Source organism: Haliaeetus albicilla, chromosome 24 (assembly GCF_947461875.1).
Source record: "Haliaeetus albicilla chromosome 24, bHalAlb1.1, whole genome shotgun sequence".
Lineage (NCBI taxonomy): Eukaryota > Metazoa > Chordata > Aves > Accipitriformes > Accipitridae > Haliaeetus > Haliaeetus albicilla.
Window position 1 is genome coordinate 21728285 of NC_091506.1, and position 13496 is coordinate 21741780.

At 37.8% G+C, this 13496-nt stretch overlaps 1 protein-coding gene across 2 annotated transcripts in view; it reads left to right on the forward strand.

Annotated features, from left to right (window-relative positions):
- Positions 1-13496, forward strand: part of SLC6A11 (solute carrier family 6 member 11) — a 108138-nt gene that overhangs the window by 71937 nt on the left and 22705 nt on the right. The window lies entirely within an intron of this gene.

The following is a 13496-nucleotide window of genomic DNA, read 5'->3' on the forward strand; positions in this document are numbered from 1 at the left end:
TAGGAAATGACATTAAGCATGCCTCAGTCCCCAGACATGCCCCCCTAAAAAGCCTGGTAAAGTCTGGTGTCTCTAGGACACTGAAAATATACTCTCTGTTGAAAAAAGAAAGGCAGGCAATGGCTGTTTTTTGTGATTTTTTCATATCATGCACAGAATGAAAAAAAATTAACTTCCTTTATTTCCAAGTGCCTGAAGCTTTGTATAGGGCAAGTGTATGAGAAGGCAAAACTTTTGATGCTTTTAAGGCATGCTACAAGAGAGCTATACAGCACAACTGGAACATGTGCATGCCCTAGCAGTCAATGACTTTACCCTTCCAGAATGCTGGACAAATTTCAGTAACCAAGAACTGTCAATACAAGCGGGCTTCATCACAGAGGAATGATGTAGACCATCCTGCTGAGCTGAACTCTATGTGCATTTGGTATGTGGTTACAAGAAATATGTTGGTGAAAAAACAGGTGCCTCTCCCAAGAGGTATTGGGATTTAATGATATTTTTGCCTCTTATCAATACCTTTTTAAAAAGGTTTCCAGCTTGTCAGATTCCCAAATTTAAGTAATTGAAGACAATTTTCATTTCTTATTGCTCTGACACAAAAGAACTTTTCCAGCTACTCAGTGACTTTTTTTTCCCACAGAAATTGTGTTCATCATAGGGACATAAATGTTTTTATACAAGTAATGTCTCTTGAATATTCTGTGTATCTTATACTGTCAGCCATCTCCTTACCTTATGTTCCAGAACTAATGGCATGGAAAACTGGTATGTATTTCAAGGGAAAATTCTATATTATGAGATAACTCTCTCCTTACGTGTATTCTGGGCAACTGTTGTAACTATTGGCTGCAAATGAAAACATGCAAGTTTTATCATAAAGATAGTTTAGAGAAATTCTTGGACTCATAACTACCATTGTAGATGGGATTTTTCCTTTGGGCAAAGCTGGAACGTTAGTATTGATTTTCAGATAAAGATAGGCCTGGCCAAATATTTGTTCTTTTGTTAGATATTTTTTTTTTCTTCCTAAATATGGGAAAAGTCCTATGAAAATTATTCCTGGGATTTTGTATATTTGCACAGAATAAATCAAACAAGGCTTAAGGTAGGTTGGTGCTATTTAACAAAGAACATCAGATAGCTATCTATTATTTCTTTCACACCTTTATATTTCTTGGATGGTCAGGACAAGATAACTAATAGCCATTGAAATATTGGCTGGAGAGAGCAGCTCCAAAGGGTTATGCCTTAATAATGCTATTTTAGACACCTCTAATTGCTCTTTGTAATGTAACTTTGTGACAGACTAAATCTCTGAACATGGTAACCTGAAAGGGTGCTTTCATGGCCATAATAGTTTCCTTTTACATCACTTGCAGGCAAAACTGCCCTTAGGCATTGCTGTTTCTGAGTCAAGTTGGGGATGTAAAGACACTGGGAAAACCCGGTAGTAGTGGCCCAGGCATTCATCCAAGCCTCCAGGGTGTCACTGTGGTGATGATGCCATGCAGAAACAACAGGCTTTCAGGTCTACCACTGTGGAAAACTGAAGTCACCTGAGTATTCAATGTCCTGGAATTCAGAGCCCTCTTGAGGTCTGAGATGCCAATTAGAAATGGAGATAATATAGAGGTTAGAAATGGAAGTAGACAAACAAGCATCCCAGCATTAAATGTATCTGAGCCTTGTACCTTTCAGAGCGTGGGTGAAGTAGGAGGCAGAGATTGCTCCTTTAATAAATTTGTTCACTGTACTGCAATTTAGTGAAATAACAGATTTACAGCTGGGAGTTGTTACCTTCTATTGTTTCTCTATTGACATTAAATTTGGAAGCCAAGTTGTGTAGATGTGTGGGGCACTTGGGGTGTGCAGCTAGCTGTCCTCAGCCATTAGCCAAGTTAAGGACACAATTGGTAAGAAACTAGTAAGATACTGGTGCAAAATGCAATATGTTTAGCACCTTAGCTCTTGCCAGGTTGGGATTTCTCTTAATTGGGGTGCTAGTCTGTGCAGTATTTGAATCCTGCTGTCACAATATGCTGGCTGGGAAGTGAATCCAAAGCCTCTGGTCTCTTTCCTATCTCCTGTTGTACCATGCTGAGTGAGGATGTCAACTGACAAGTCCATAATCAAAGTGAATTGTAGGCTCAGAAGACTGAAATCAGAGTCTGGAAATCTAAGACACTTTTTAAAAACCCACTGCCCTTCCCACAAACATGCACGCGTACCTGCTATCTGAAATGAGCATTCAAGCCCCTAGTTATCTCAGCTAGCACTCTGCAGAGAAGAGGGATTTTTGGATAATGTTTATTTCTTTTTTATGGACATACTCCCTAATCTATATGAGTGCACTCATGATTATACAAATAGGGAAGTACAACAGTACTTTGTGGTTGCTAGTTTTGGAATCATGCCAAGGCAATCAAGATATCTCCTAAGTTTTGGGTTAAGGAGTTCAGGAAAGTAAACTAGTCTCATAACGAACATTATTTCAGTCATGAAAAGCAGTCAGAGTAAGTGAAAGAATTCTTCCTCTAAGTCTCAGAAGGAACCTCAGTATGCTTTGCTCCAGCACCTGACTTTCAACATTGGCTGGCAACACAGAAACATACTACTAGTGTGGCTCCTGTATTGAAGAAAGTCCTGTTCCATTTTAACAGGGTGGTACTTGGCTAACAATTATGCCTCAGAAAATTAGCATTTAAATATGTGTAAAGTAATCTGAGCTATAGTGTTGGTCTCCAAAGGCAGCAATGAATAAACAAAACTTCAAGTATTTAGGTCCTTCTCCCCCTCAGCTCACCATTCTCATAATGAATATACTGTATTCATCCCGTCTGTAAGTAACATTAGCAGAAGGTAGGAGAGAGACTGCCTAGCAACCCACAGAAATCCCAAAGAGAGGTGGAAAGGAAGTGATTTTCATGTAATTATTCACTTCTACAAAAGCTGTTGTCAGGTAGACACTAGAAACATAGCTGTTTTATTATTCGCCTAACCTACTTTTAATCTTTTGAGAATCACTACCATTAAAGAGAGGGGAAAAAAGAGCTTAATTCAGCCATTTTCTGCCTGGCCGTTTAAGTTGTGTTTTCCTGCTCTAATGAAGGCTCTGCTTTCAGAAGCTGTGTTGTTTAAAAACCCCTGGGTAGTAAACTTCAGAAACAAACTAAGTCCTGTATCCAAAACTCAACATTTTTTTTGCTCTTTCTCCACAATACACAGTTCATATTTTGTTTTGGTTTAGTTTCCCTGTTAATGACATTTCCCATTGAGTTGAGGGAGTAACAAGATAATTTTTTTTTTCTTTTTTTCCCCAAGAAGGCATTTGGGGACAGGGGGCAGGGGCTAAAGAGTTTATTTACTTTAGGTAACACAGTTGGTGGCAGCGTGCTTGGATCCAGCAGGTTTTTTTACTTTACTTTTCTGAAGACGGGGACCCCAGCATTGCCCTTAGCCATGATTCCTTGGAGTTGACTGAGGCTGCGTGGAGATGACTGAGGGATATTTTAGTACTATTCTTGCCATCTGGATAAGCCTAGAGGAGTTGTGCTTCACTTGTAAAACATCATGCTAAACTCTGTTTTACATCCATGGCTGTCTGAACAAACAGTTGCCATTTTCAAGTAGCCTGAGGACAGGCACATTTTCAGTGAATAGTCTAATTTATATCCTTATTTTTCTGCATCATACTTCTAGCATAGGTTCAATAAATGTAGATTGGATAACTTTAGACATTGAAAGTTTTCTTTTAAAGGAGTATATTTAATGGAATATAGGTATATCAAAAGTATGTTGAACTACTATTGAAAGTATATTTGTTGAGGCAGTGCCTTTCAGAATGATTTATCGTGAAGGTCGTCATGTAAGTTCTCAGAAGCTTTAACCTGTGTCTTTAGTTAAAGTTATATTCTACTGAGAAAAGTTACTTTAAAATTGCATTGTAACAGTCTGTTTTGCTCACTGGTTGTTCCAAGATTTCAGTTGCAAGCAGGAGGCTTTATTTTCCCTGTCAGCAAAAAGTTTTTCATTGTGACCCCTGGGATTAATTAGTTTAATTTTGTGAAATATTTTTTTGTCTGATTTTGAAATAAATGTGTCTTTTTTTAATTAACTGTTGAAAAGATTTGTAGATTTTTTTTTTAAAACTAAACATATACCAAAATCAGAAAATCAGTCTTTTTTGCTATTTTATAGTCAAACGTGAAAAATTATGCAGTTAGAGTAACTGTGTTGATTATGTGGGAAAATTTAAATAATAAAGTTTATCCTTCCCCGTTTGATTTTGTCTGCAGGATTCATAGGAATAAGATAGATTACTAGTGTACTGCTAGACAGGAAAAGAGCAGAATACATGCAAGGAATGGATTGATTCACTTCAAATGTCTCCATCTTCTGAGTGTTGGAGAATAGAGGAGTACTTTGAACTATGTATTTTGCGCAGTTGCATAGCACAAGCATTCAGCTGATATTTGTGTTAGCTGCTACTGAAGAAAAAAATGCAGTTAATTATGAGAGTGACCAGTGAATAAATGAAAACTAGTCAATTTTCTTTCATGCCTTTGAACAGAGATTTTGATTGATGGCAGTGAATTATCCAGAGTATAACCTCTTGCACTTTTTGCAATGGGATCTATAACCACTGTACTTTCCTGCTTAGTGTGGCCTCCAGGGCAGATGTAGGTGCTTCAGCCTCTTCTCCATTCATTTGGCAAAGCATTCTGCATTGAACCTGAAAATATCCAAAATTAATCTCTGTCTTTTCTGGGGGAGTTTCATCTGAATGTATAACATTCTTCATCTTGGTTAGCATATGAGGAACATAGGAAGTGTCAAAAAAAACAAAAAAAAAGCCACACATATACCTGTTGCTTTCCTTCCAGTGTATATATATCCAGTCTTAATGCAGCAGTCTACTTCTCATCCTGGTGCTCTCTCCTGCTATTGTCAACTAAGTTGCACCACAACAAACACAATAGTTTGTGATGCAGTTGAATGTTGTTCATAATGAGAAAGCTGCAAAAAAATTACTTTAATTGGAGTAAGATCAGAGGTAAAATGCTCAGTCCTCCACTGCTACCTATTTTATCATTTTTCTTAGAAGACACATTCATATATACATAAAAATGTAACTTGTAGCAGAGGAACATAATAAACAGCAATTTAAGAAATGTTCTTCTGGGAATGATTTTTATAGTTGCACATTACCCTATGCTGTGTCGGCACACTTCAATTAGTAAAATAATTCTTACTTTCCTAGTGACTTCAGAAGTTCATCTTAGTGATAATGTTGTCATTTACTTAGGAGGCATGGGTTCTAAGACTGGAAAAAATAATCTTGTAAAGAAAGCTCGCTGCCTTCAGGCTATGTGGTACTTTCCTGTCGCAGTAGAGAGTATGTGCTCTCTATGTTCTTAATATCAAAAGATTATTTTGAGTAGCAGAATCTAGTAGCCCTGGAGACCTTCTGTTTGCTACACCAGAACAGTTATGGTCAGGAGCCTCTGCATGTGCAGGATTTGTGCATTAGCAAGTATGTCTGCAGGAAAAACATACTGTTATGTATGAACTTAGTTTGTTTAGTTTAACATAGCTGAGTTATTCATGTTTGCTTCATATGTACAATCACAGCTATCTATTGGTGTCAACGTAAAATGAAGGCCTACTAATCACAAGACAAAGAAAGGTTCCAGCCTGACCTTGAAAAAAGGTCAGAATATCTCAGTGGCGTCTGTCCATCCATCTGATTGTCCTCTGAATTGTATGTGTAGGCTCACAGCACAAGCACCTGCTCTTTTTCTGTGGGGTTACAGCAGAAGGGTCAGCTTGGGTTTCAATTTCAGTTCCTATTCAGTCAAATATGTTAGGTAGTAACTGAAAGCAGTCAGACAAACTGATAGAAAAGAAGGACCCAGACTATGTGAGATGAAAGGACAGGGTGAAATAGGGACTTTGGCTTTTTCCCAAAGTCAGTAGAAACTGCATTTTTTTTCATTGTATTTTGCTCAGCATATATTTTGGGTTTTTCTACAGTTTTATGTCAGAAATTATTAGACCTATTCTGACCTGTTGTAGCAGTGCTTGGAGATGTGGTTGGCATCACCAAAGGCAGCAGTCCCTTAAACACTCTTATCTAATTCAGGTGGCAGGAGAAGAGGAAGGAAGCCTGTATTAGGGCCATAGCTGGCAGATCCTTTTGAGATGGTTTGATTCTCCAAAAGTTTCTATTAGTACTCATAATTAACAACTTGATTCCCTCATGTCTGACAGGGATAGTCTTTAAGTGCATGTGCTACTTCAAGATTAAGACCTACCATTTTTATAGTTTCTTACAGTCCTGTCATGTCTAAACCTGTACGATAATGACAGAATGTACAGTACTTTTTCCCAAAACACAAAGCTAAGATCTTTATCCTGGCTACCCTGTGTGATTTCCATAACTGGTTTTCAGTCTTTGTTTGTTGTCCATCGCCTCTTCTTTTTTCTACACTGTGTATGGATTTTGGTTTTATTTTTTTCTGATCTTGGTTTAGTCCTCTAGTTGTGGCCTCCTCCATTCATTGAATTTGGCTACCTTTTACAGTATGTGAAATATCCAGATAGTTTAACTGGCTCCCAGGTGGCTTGGATGTAAACCATGCTTTATGACCATAGATTCACAAAGCACATGCTTTAGAAGCCAACTTGAAAATACTAAACCTTGCGGTCTAGTACAGGAAGAGATGTTCCATAACTGACATGAATTTTTGACATTTTCAGCACATTCCCCACATATTGTGAGAGACACTGGCACATGAATGTTAATGTCATGATGTGTAGGACTTAAACTCTAGTAATGTTCCTACTTAAGTCTATTTGGCAACAGGTTGTTTTATTCAGGCATTCTTACTGTTATAAAAATCTGCAACTATTTTATGCCTTTACCTAGAAAATTAATTCATTATATCCTGATAGCAAAGGCTTTATTTTTAAAATTCTTATTTGAAACCAAAGGCAAACTGCTTTTTAAAATGCAAACACTGCTGAGATTCATCAAAAAGTAATGAATAATTTAAATTAAAAGAAAACTCTGACGTGCTTGCTCATTCTCTGATAACAAAGCGTAAAATAAATGACTGTCAACATTTGGAACATCATGTTTTAAAGAGTGAGTGCAGCATTTAACCGGCCTATGAGATCTCCCATATTCTCAGAGTGCTTCGTTATGGAATTGTCATTAACCACTCCGTAGTTAAGGATGCTTTGAGCTTTGCAGCTGAAGTGGGTGTTCAATCTCACTGTTAAGAATGAAAAAAAAAAAAGTGCGTATTTATGAAACTACACCACTGGGATGCATATTTCAGCCAGTACTCAGACACCAATGTGAAATTTATTCCATTAATTTTGACAGAAATACTCAGGGAAGCGTGTGGGTACAAATATTGGCAGCCCCTACATGTTTATCATTCCTAACAGATCTGTTAACTGTAGAGTACAGGAAAGGTAATGGAAAGACAGGTAAACTATATATACGTTTTGTTTAATGGAAGAATCCTCATAGTGCTTGATTGTTGTTCTAGTTATGTATGGAGAAACACGGATGTTGCAGTTCTTTTAGATCAGCCATTACATTGAAAGTCTCTAAATTGTCACCTGAACCAAAGCATCACAATGATTTGGTACCATTAAGAAATCTGTGAAATATAATTTAGAAGACTGCAAAAAGAGAAAGGGTGACACATGTGTTTCTTTACATGCACAAACTTCTGAAACTGTAATACACAAGCACCTAAAGCCTACGTGTAAGTCCAGACCAGTATCAAGAACCCACAGCTACTACCTCAACATCCTGATTGATTCTGTGAGTTCGGAGAGCAGCACCATTGGGAGGAAATCATGACATCTCTCCTGCGACAGGTCAGATACAGCTCTTAGGTCAGAGCCAGTTGTAATGAGAATGACAATACTGTTTTCCTGTTTGATATAAAGCTGTGAGCCTTACTCTATAGCAGCTTTATTAATTCCTGCAACTTTTCTTGGTGTGTAATTAGGCATATACTTTATCGTCTAGATACTGCCTCCTCTTTAGAGCTTTTCTGGGTTTTTTTTGGTGTAAATTCCATTGTATCTTTCAGGCCCACATATGGTCTTTCCTACTTAATGCCACAGTGACAATAGCACTAGTGTTACACAGTGGTTATTCTCATCTCTTGACTTAAAGTAGAGAAAAAAAATCGCCTTCCAATCACAGTAGATCTGTGCATCAACAGCTAGAAGGCTGCTGTTACCGTTTGTAGGGTGCTTGTGAGGTTGTACAGGTACACACATAACTAAGCATAGAGAGAGACATTTGAACAAGGGGTAAGTATAGGAAGTGGTTGAGGTGGTTTAGTGCTGCACTGGGCCATTTCTAAAAAATCATATCCTGTTTTGTTTGCTTTTCCCATTTTTACCATTATTTGAGAAAACAACTGAAAAATTAAACCATAAGCTGATGTTTATCCCAAGAGCTTGTCTACCCAGCCCACAGACTTGATCCTCCCAGGCAGAGGCGATGCAGGCTGACCAGGTCCTGTCTTCTTCCAGGGCCCAGGCACTGAGGTGTGAGATACCTGGCTGTGGATTTGAGCATATAACCTGCCACGAACATAATTTCTGAGTATCATATTTTTAACACACACACACTTCTGCTCAAAATGTCCTCAACGTGCACTTTAGGCATCTTGAATTTTTCCTATAGACTAACATGCAGAGACATGTACAACGAGGTGGAATAGTGAAATTTCATTAATAGCTTCCTAGCTGGGGTGTAAAATGAAGCTTTTCAAATGACAACATAATATATTTTTTTAAAACTACATATCTTTTAGGAGGATCAGACTGAAAATAACTACTTAATTTTCCCATGTTCCCCAGACATGAAACAATTTTACACCTTTTGATTACATTCAGCTGTTTGTCATGACTCTAAAAGCTTGTGCAAGTGCCAGATAGTCAGTTTATCCTGAGAGATGTTTCCTGCAGTCACAGGAGGATTCCATAATAGCTGCACAGTAGTGTATAGAAAATAAATACAGAGAGTATGGAAAGTAAAGAGAAGGTACAAAGTTAGAGAAAAACCTGGAATCTAATGATAGCCCTTCAGGTGAGCAATGTTCATTTTTATTCCATGCATTATGGAAATAACATCAACACGTAACAGGTTTTCCCCAGGGTCTCTGCTTTATTCAAGTACAACATCAGCTAAGCTCATTTCAGGACAGTTATGCAATATTTTGTTTTATCCTTTTCACTCATTGCTTGGCCCTGTAAATATACTGCATATTGTTCAGACCTTGATCATCACAAAAAATGGCTCAGCCTTTCAAAGTGACTTATTTCTGCACTGTCCATGGGCTTCATAAACCTGTTATTTTGTTTTCAGTGTATGGCATGACCCCATCTTACTGATGTAGAGAGATATATATATACCGAGACTAAAATGAGAGGCTGTCAGTCTTCTGGGGATTTTCAATTTGAAGTTGGTAGACCTGGCTTTTTATACTGTGGGTTTTTGTTTTTTTTTTTTTTTTAATTGTTCCAGACATGGCTTTCATTCACCTTAGTTGCCACAGTGAATGCTCAGTAATTTTGTACTTCGCTTCGGATATCCATTAAATGAGGATTATGTAGTTAATGAACATTTGAGAAAGGCTTGGTTTAAGTGATTTATGGACACAACATCACATAGAAACTTTATAGCAGAGACGTTGAAAGAATCTAATTTTCCAGAGCAGTATTCTCTTGTCTTCGCTACAGCACATCCCTCTTCTTCCTTCTTTATCCTTCTTCATTCATTACATGTGCTACAATCATGGCAACAAAAGAGGCAAGGGATCCTCCGGACAACAGGATCCTCTGTTTGACTAGCTTGATTCATCTGCCTGGGCAGAAAGTCATGTAAATGAAGACCTACACACAAGAAGGCCAAATTAAGTTTACCCAGGCAGACTTAGTATCTGGGTATTGCCAGCTTTTGAGAGCTGGACTTTGCAAAACAGTGCTTTCCATTTTTAGTAAAAGATGTTCTTGGTTATTCTGTTTTGTGGAATTATGTTTTTACCAACAAGTTAGTTATCAGCAGGACACAGCTGAGACCGCTGCTTGTGAGCTAATGGTGTGAATCAGGAAAGCTGTAAAATGAAGTGTGGGAAAGCCTCAAAATGGGGATCAGGGCACAGACAGCTCTCTGTTCCCCTTCCCACTCAGAAAATGGGAAGTGGAGAGAGACTCACAATCTCTCACTGTCTTGCCTCATTTCTACTTGGAGAAAGCAGGCGGTGCCATAGAGTTGAGGCTTGTTTATTTTGCCTTCTCCCTTTGGGAACAGAGCTTCATCGCACAGGCTCATCGAACAGCCCCTTCTTCCTAGCTAGCAAGCATTATTTCCGTACAGCAGTCGGAGCAATAGCTGTGGTGCGGTATTCTGAGCTGGCATCCACATTTTTCTTGTTTGCATGTACTGTCGCTAATGTAGCGCTGGACCTAGCTTGTCTAGAAAATGGCTGTAACAGGTGCAAAATGTAAGCATGGTAGATATAAAGGATAGTAGGTATAAAGGTTCTGTCCTTTGGCATTTGGATTTTTTACATATTAGGGTATAATAAACAAAGGTTTTGTGCTTTAATTTTGATCTTGTTTTGGCATGGAAACATTTTAATTATGATATGAAAAAAGTAAGAAGAAACAGATCCATCTTTTAAAGTAGAAGCTAATAAAAGACTATAAAACATTTTCAATCCCAAAATTTATGAATGCATACTACTGAATTGACTTAATTATCACTAACCAAAGGATTTTCAAGGTACAAAGTTTATAAAGCATGAACAGGATGTTCTCTGGTACAGGTCCTTTCCTCTGGAATCTACTCATGTCAGAAACCTATCAAGCCCTGTCTCATTTCAGAAAAAAATGTAGTCCTTTTGTCCCAGTCTTTCACCAGCTGCTGGCTCCAGAACCCTTGGTTTGCAGCTTATTGGCAGTGTTTTCTTTGTCTCTGTCCTTCAGAATTTCATTGTTCTGCAGAATTGTTCTACATTCATTCCATGTACTTGGAAAATGTTACAAATTCTAGTCTAAGCCAGACGTTGCAAATTCAGCACTCTCAGAAATAATTTATAATGCTTTTGTTGCTGTGCGCCACATGGATGACACCTGGATTTGTGAGTGGTATCTACAAGAGCCCATCTGCACCCACTAGAAGTTTTAATGAGAACAACTTCCCATGAGGTACAGTTTATGAATGACTAAGACTGGGTGTGACTTAGACTAATAAACAATTTGTGTACCTCAACAAATTCTCTAACCACAAATGAGTAGTGCAGTCTGCTGGTAAATGTCAAATGGTCGCTAGCTGTTGGGGCAAGAATATGAAGAACTGAGCTGTAATATCAACCGCATGGCTTTAAAATGTTGACATGTCTAGGCTTGTGACAAAAATACAACAAAGTTAGTCCATCTCTCATGTTTTTCCAGCTATCAAGAATCTATCTATGGTTTCTAAATTAATTTCCCTATTTACCACTTCCTTGATGAGTTGTAGATGGTTTTGCCATTTCAGAAACCTGAAACTGAAATATTAATGGTCATCACAAATTAAACGTCACTAGTTCTCTGAGTGTGCAACCCAAAAGAAGCTACACTGATTCTATTATTCCATTCAGTAAATAAAATTACTTCCTCCTTTCTGTTTAAACATTAGCCATAAGTTCTGATGGAATTTCTAGATTGATGTCATATAGTGCAACAAAACCAAAGGGCTCTTCAATCTGATTCAACTTTTATAGAACATGTGAACATTTGCTTACGGAACATGTTTCTCATAAAGTATTTGCCACTTATTATGTTGAAGCACTGCCAGATGCCATGGGCTTTACAGGAGACTTGTTTTTCTTTGAAAGAAATAATATCACTTATGGCCAGAATTTTATCCGTTTTTCTAACTATGTACACAGGACCTCCAGAGGGATGTGCTCTCTGCTCCTCTTCTGAAGCAGCTCTGGGGTTTCTCACTTTGGAGTACAGTTCTTCTTTGCCCCCATTTCCACTAGGACTTGCTGTCCAAGGAATAATCGGACTTCTGCAGAGCTGGCATATGCCAACAGGAAAGGCTATTGCTCATCTAAGTGCTATGCAATGCACTGCAACAATACGTGTTGCAAAAACTGAAATGGAAAGAAACAGCAGATTCCACATGTGCTGATCCAGTTTCTTAGCTTTTATTTATGCTCAAGAAGACCGTGCATTTTCAGTTGATCTATGCTCCTTACAGCTTTTTGGGAGCTTCTGATCTTGTTAAAGAGCCTGTCTGTCAAAAGGCTTTCTCTGTGAAGTCTTTTCCTTACCAAGTGGTGAAACTTTGAGATGTAATCAGCTGTGTCTTATTCAGTATGACAGCAATAACCATTTAAGCTACTGATGCAAATCAAATGTGATCTTAATGTTATTCGTAAACAGAAGCCCTCACAACAACTCCAGAGACTAAGGTCTCACTTGATCACATGTAAAACAAATCCACTCTCTTGATATATTTATGAGTATTTGATTATTACTATTATTAGTCATGAAATCACTACCTGCATTACCTCTTTCCTGTCTCAAACTTAGAGTAGCTAAAGGCTACACAGTTATTGCCTCTGGTTATCAGTCAGGGTTTTGTTACTTCTCTGAAAAGCACTTTGGTTGCTCTGCTTTAAAAAACCAAAACTTACAGAGCTCATTTATCCCAGGAAACTAGGAGTCAGAATTTATTGGATTGGAAATGACAGTGCAGCTGTGTAGACATGGGTTCTTCACATCGCTCTCATGGCAAAATCAGGAGTTAAGAGTCTGTTCACCTCCAATAATAACACACCCAGACTCTAGTAGAATGAAATGAACTGTTTTGCTGGAGTATCTTTAAAGTAAAAAAAATTGCATGTTATGTTAATTTTCTGAGATTGCTGTGAGGAGAATAATCTTACTGTGTCAACTCATGCTTCCTTTTTTTTTTTTCTTTTCTCTGATTTAGAATTTAGTATTTCCATCACTTTAGGATATAAATGTTACCATAATGATATTATAAAGGTACTTACTTGCTAAGCTCTACAGAGCTTTTATTTGTTAATTGTACAGTGACCAGAAAAACCATGTCCTGGTGCCTAACTGGGGCCATTAAATATTGCTAAAAAAACCCCCCTTCCCTTGATAAGTTGTCCCTTCTCTTTCCCCAGCTTGATTTGTATATTATCTATGAATGGCATATTTTGGCTTTAGAGTATTTTTTCACACTAAATTTTTAAATTTGCATAAATAATTATCAAGTGAGAATGAGATAAATGAAGATGATTCTATTTAGGTTGCAATTACTAGCATCTTGTAGTGTTAATAAAACCATTAAAGAATTTATATTTGGTGAGGTTCTTCTCCAGAAATTCTGTTTCTCTTTCTACTTAGATTAGGTTGAACCTGTAAAGACCAGCTGAGTTACTCCTTGT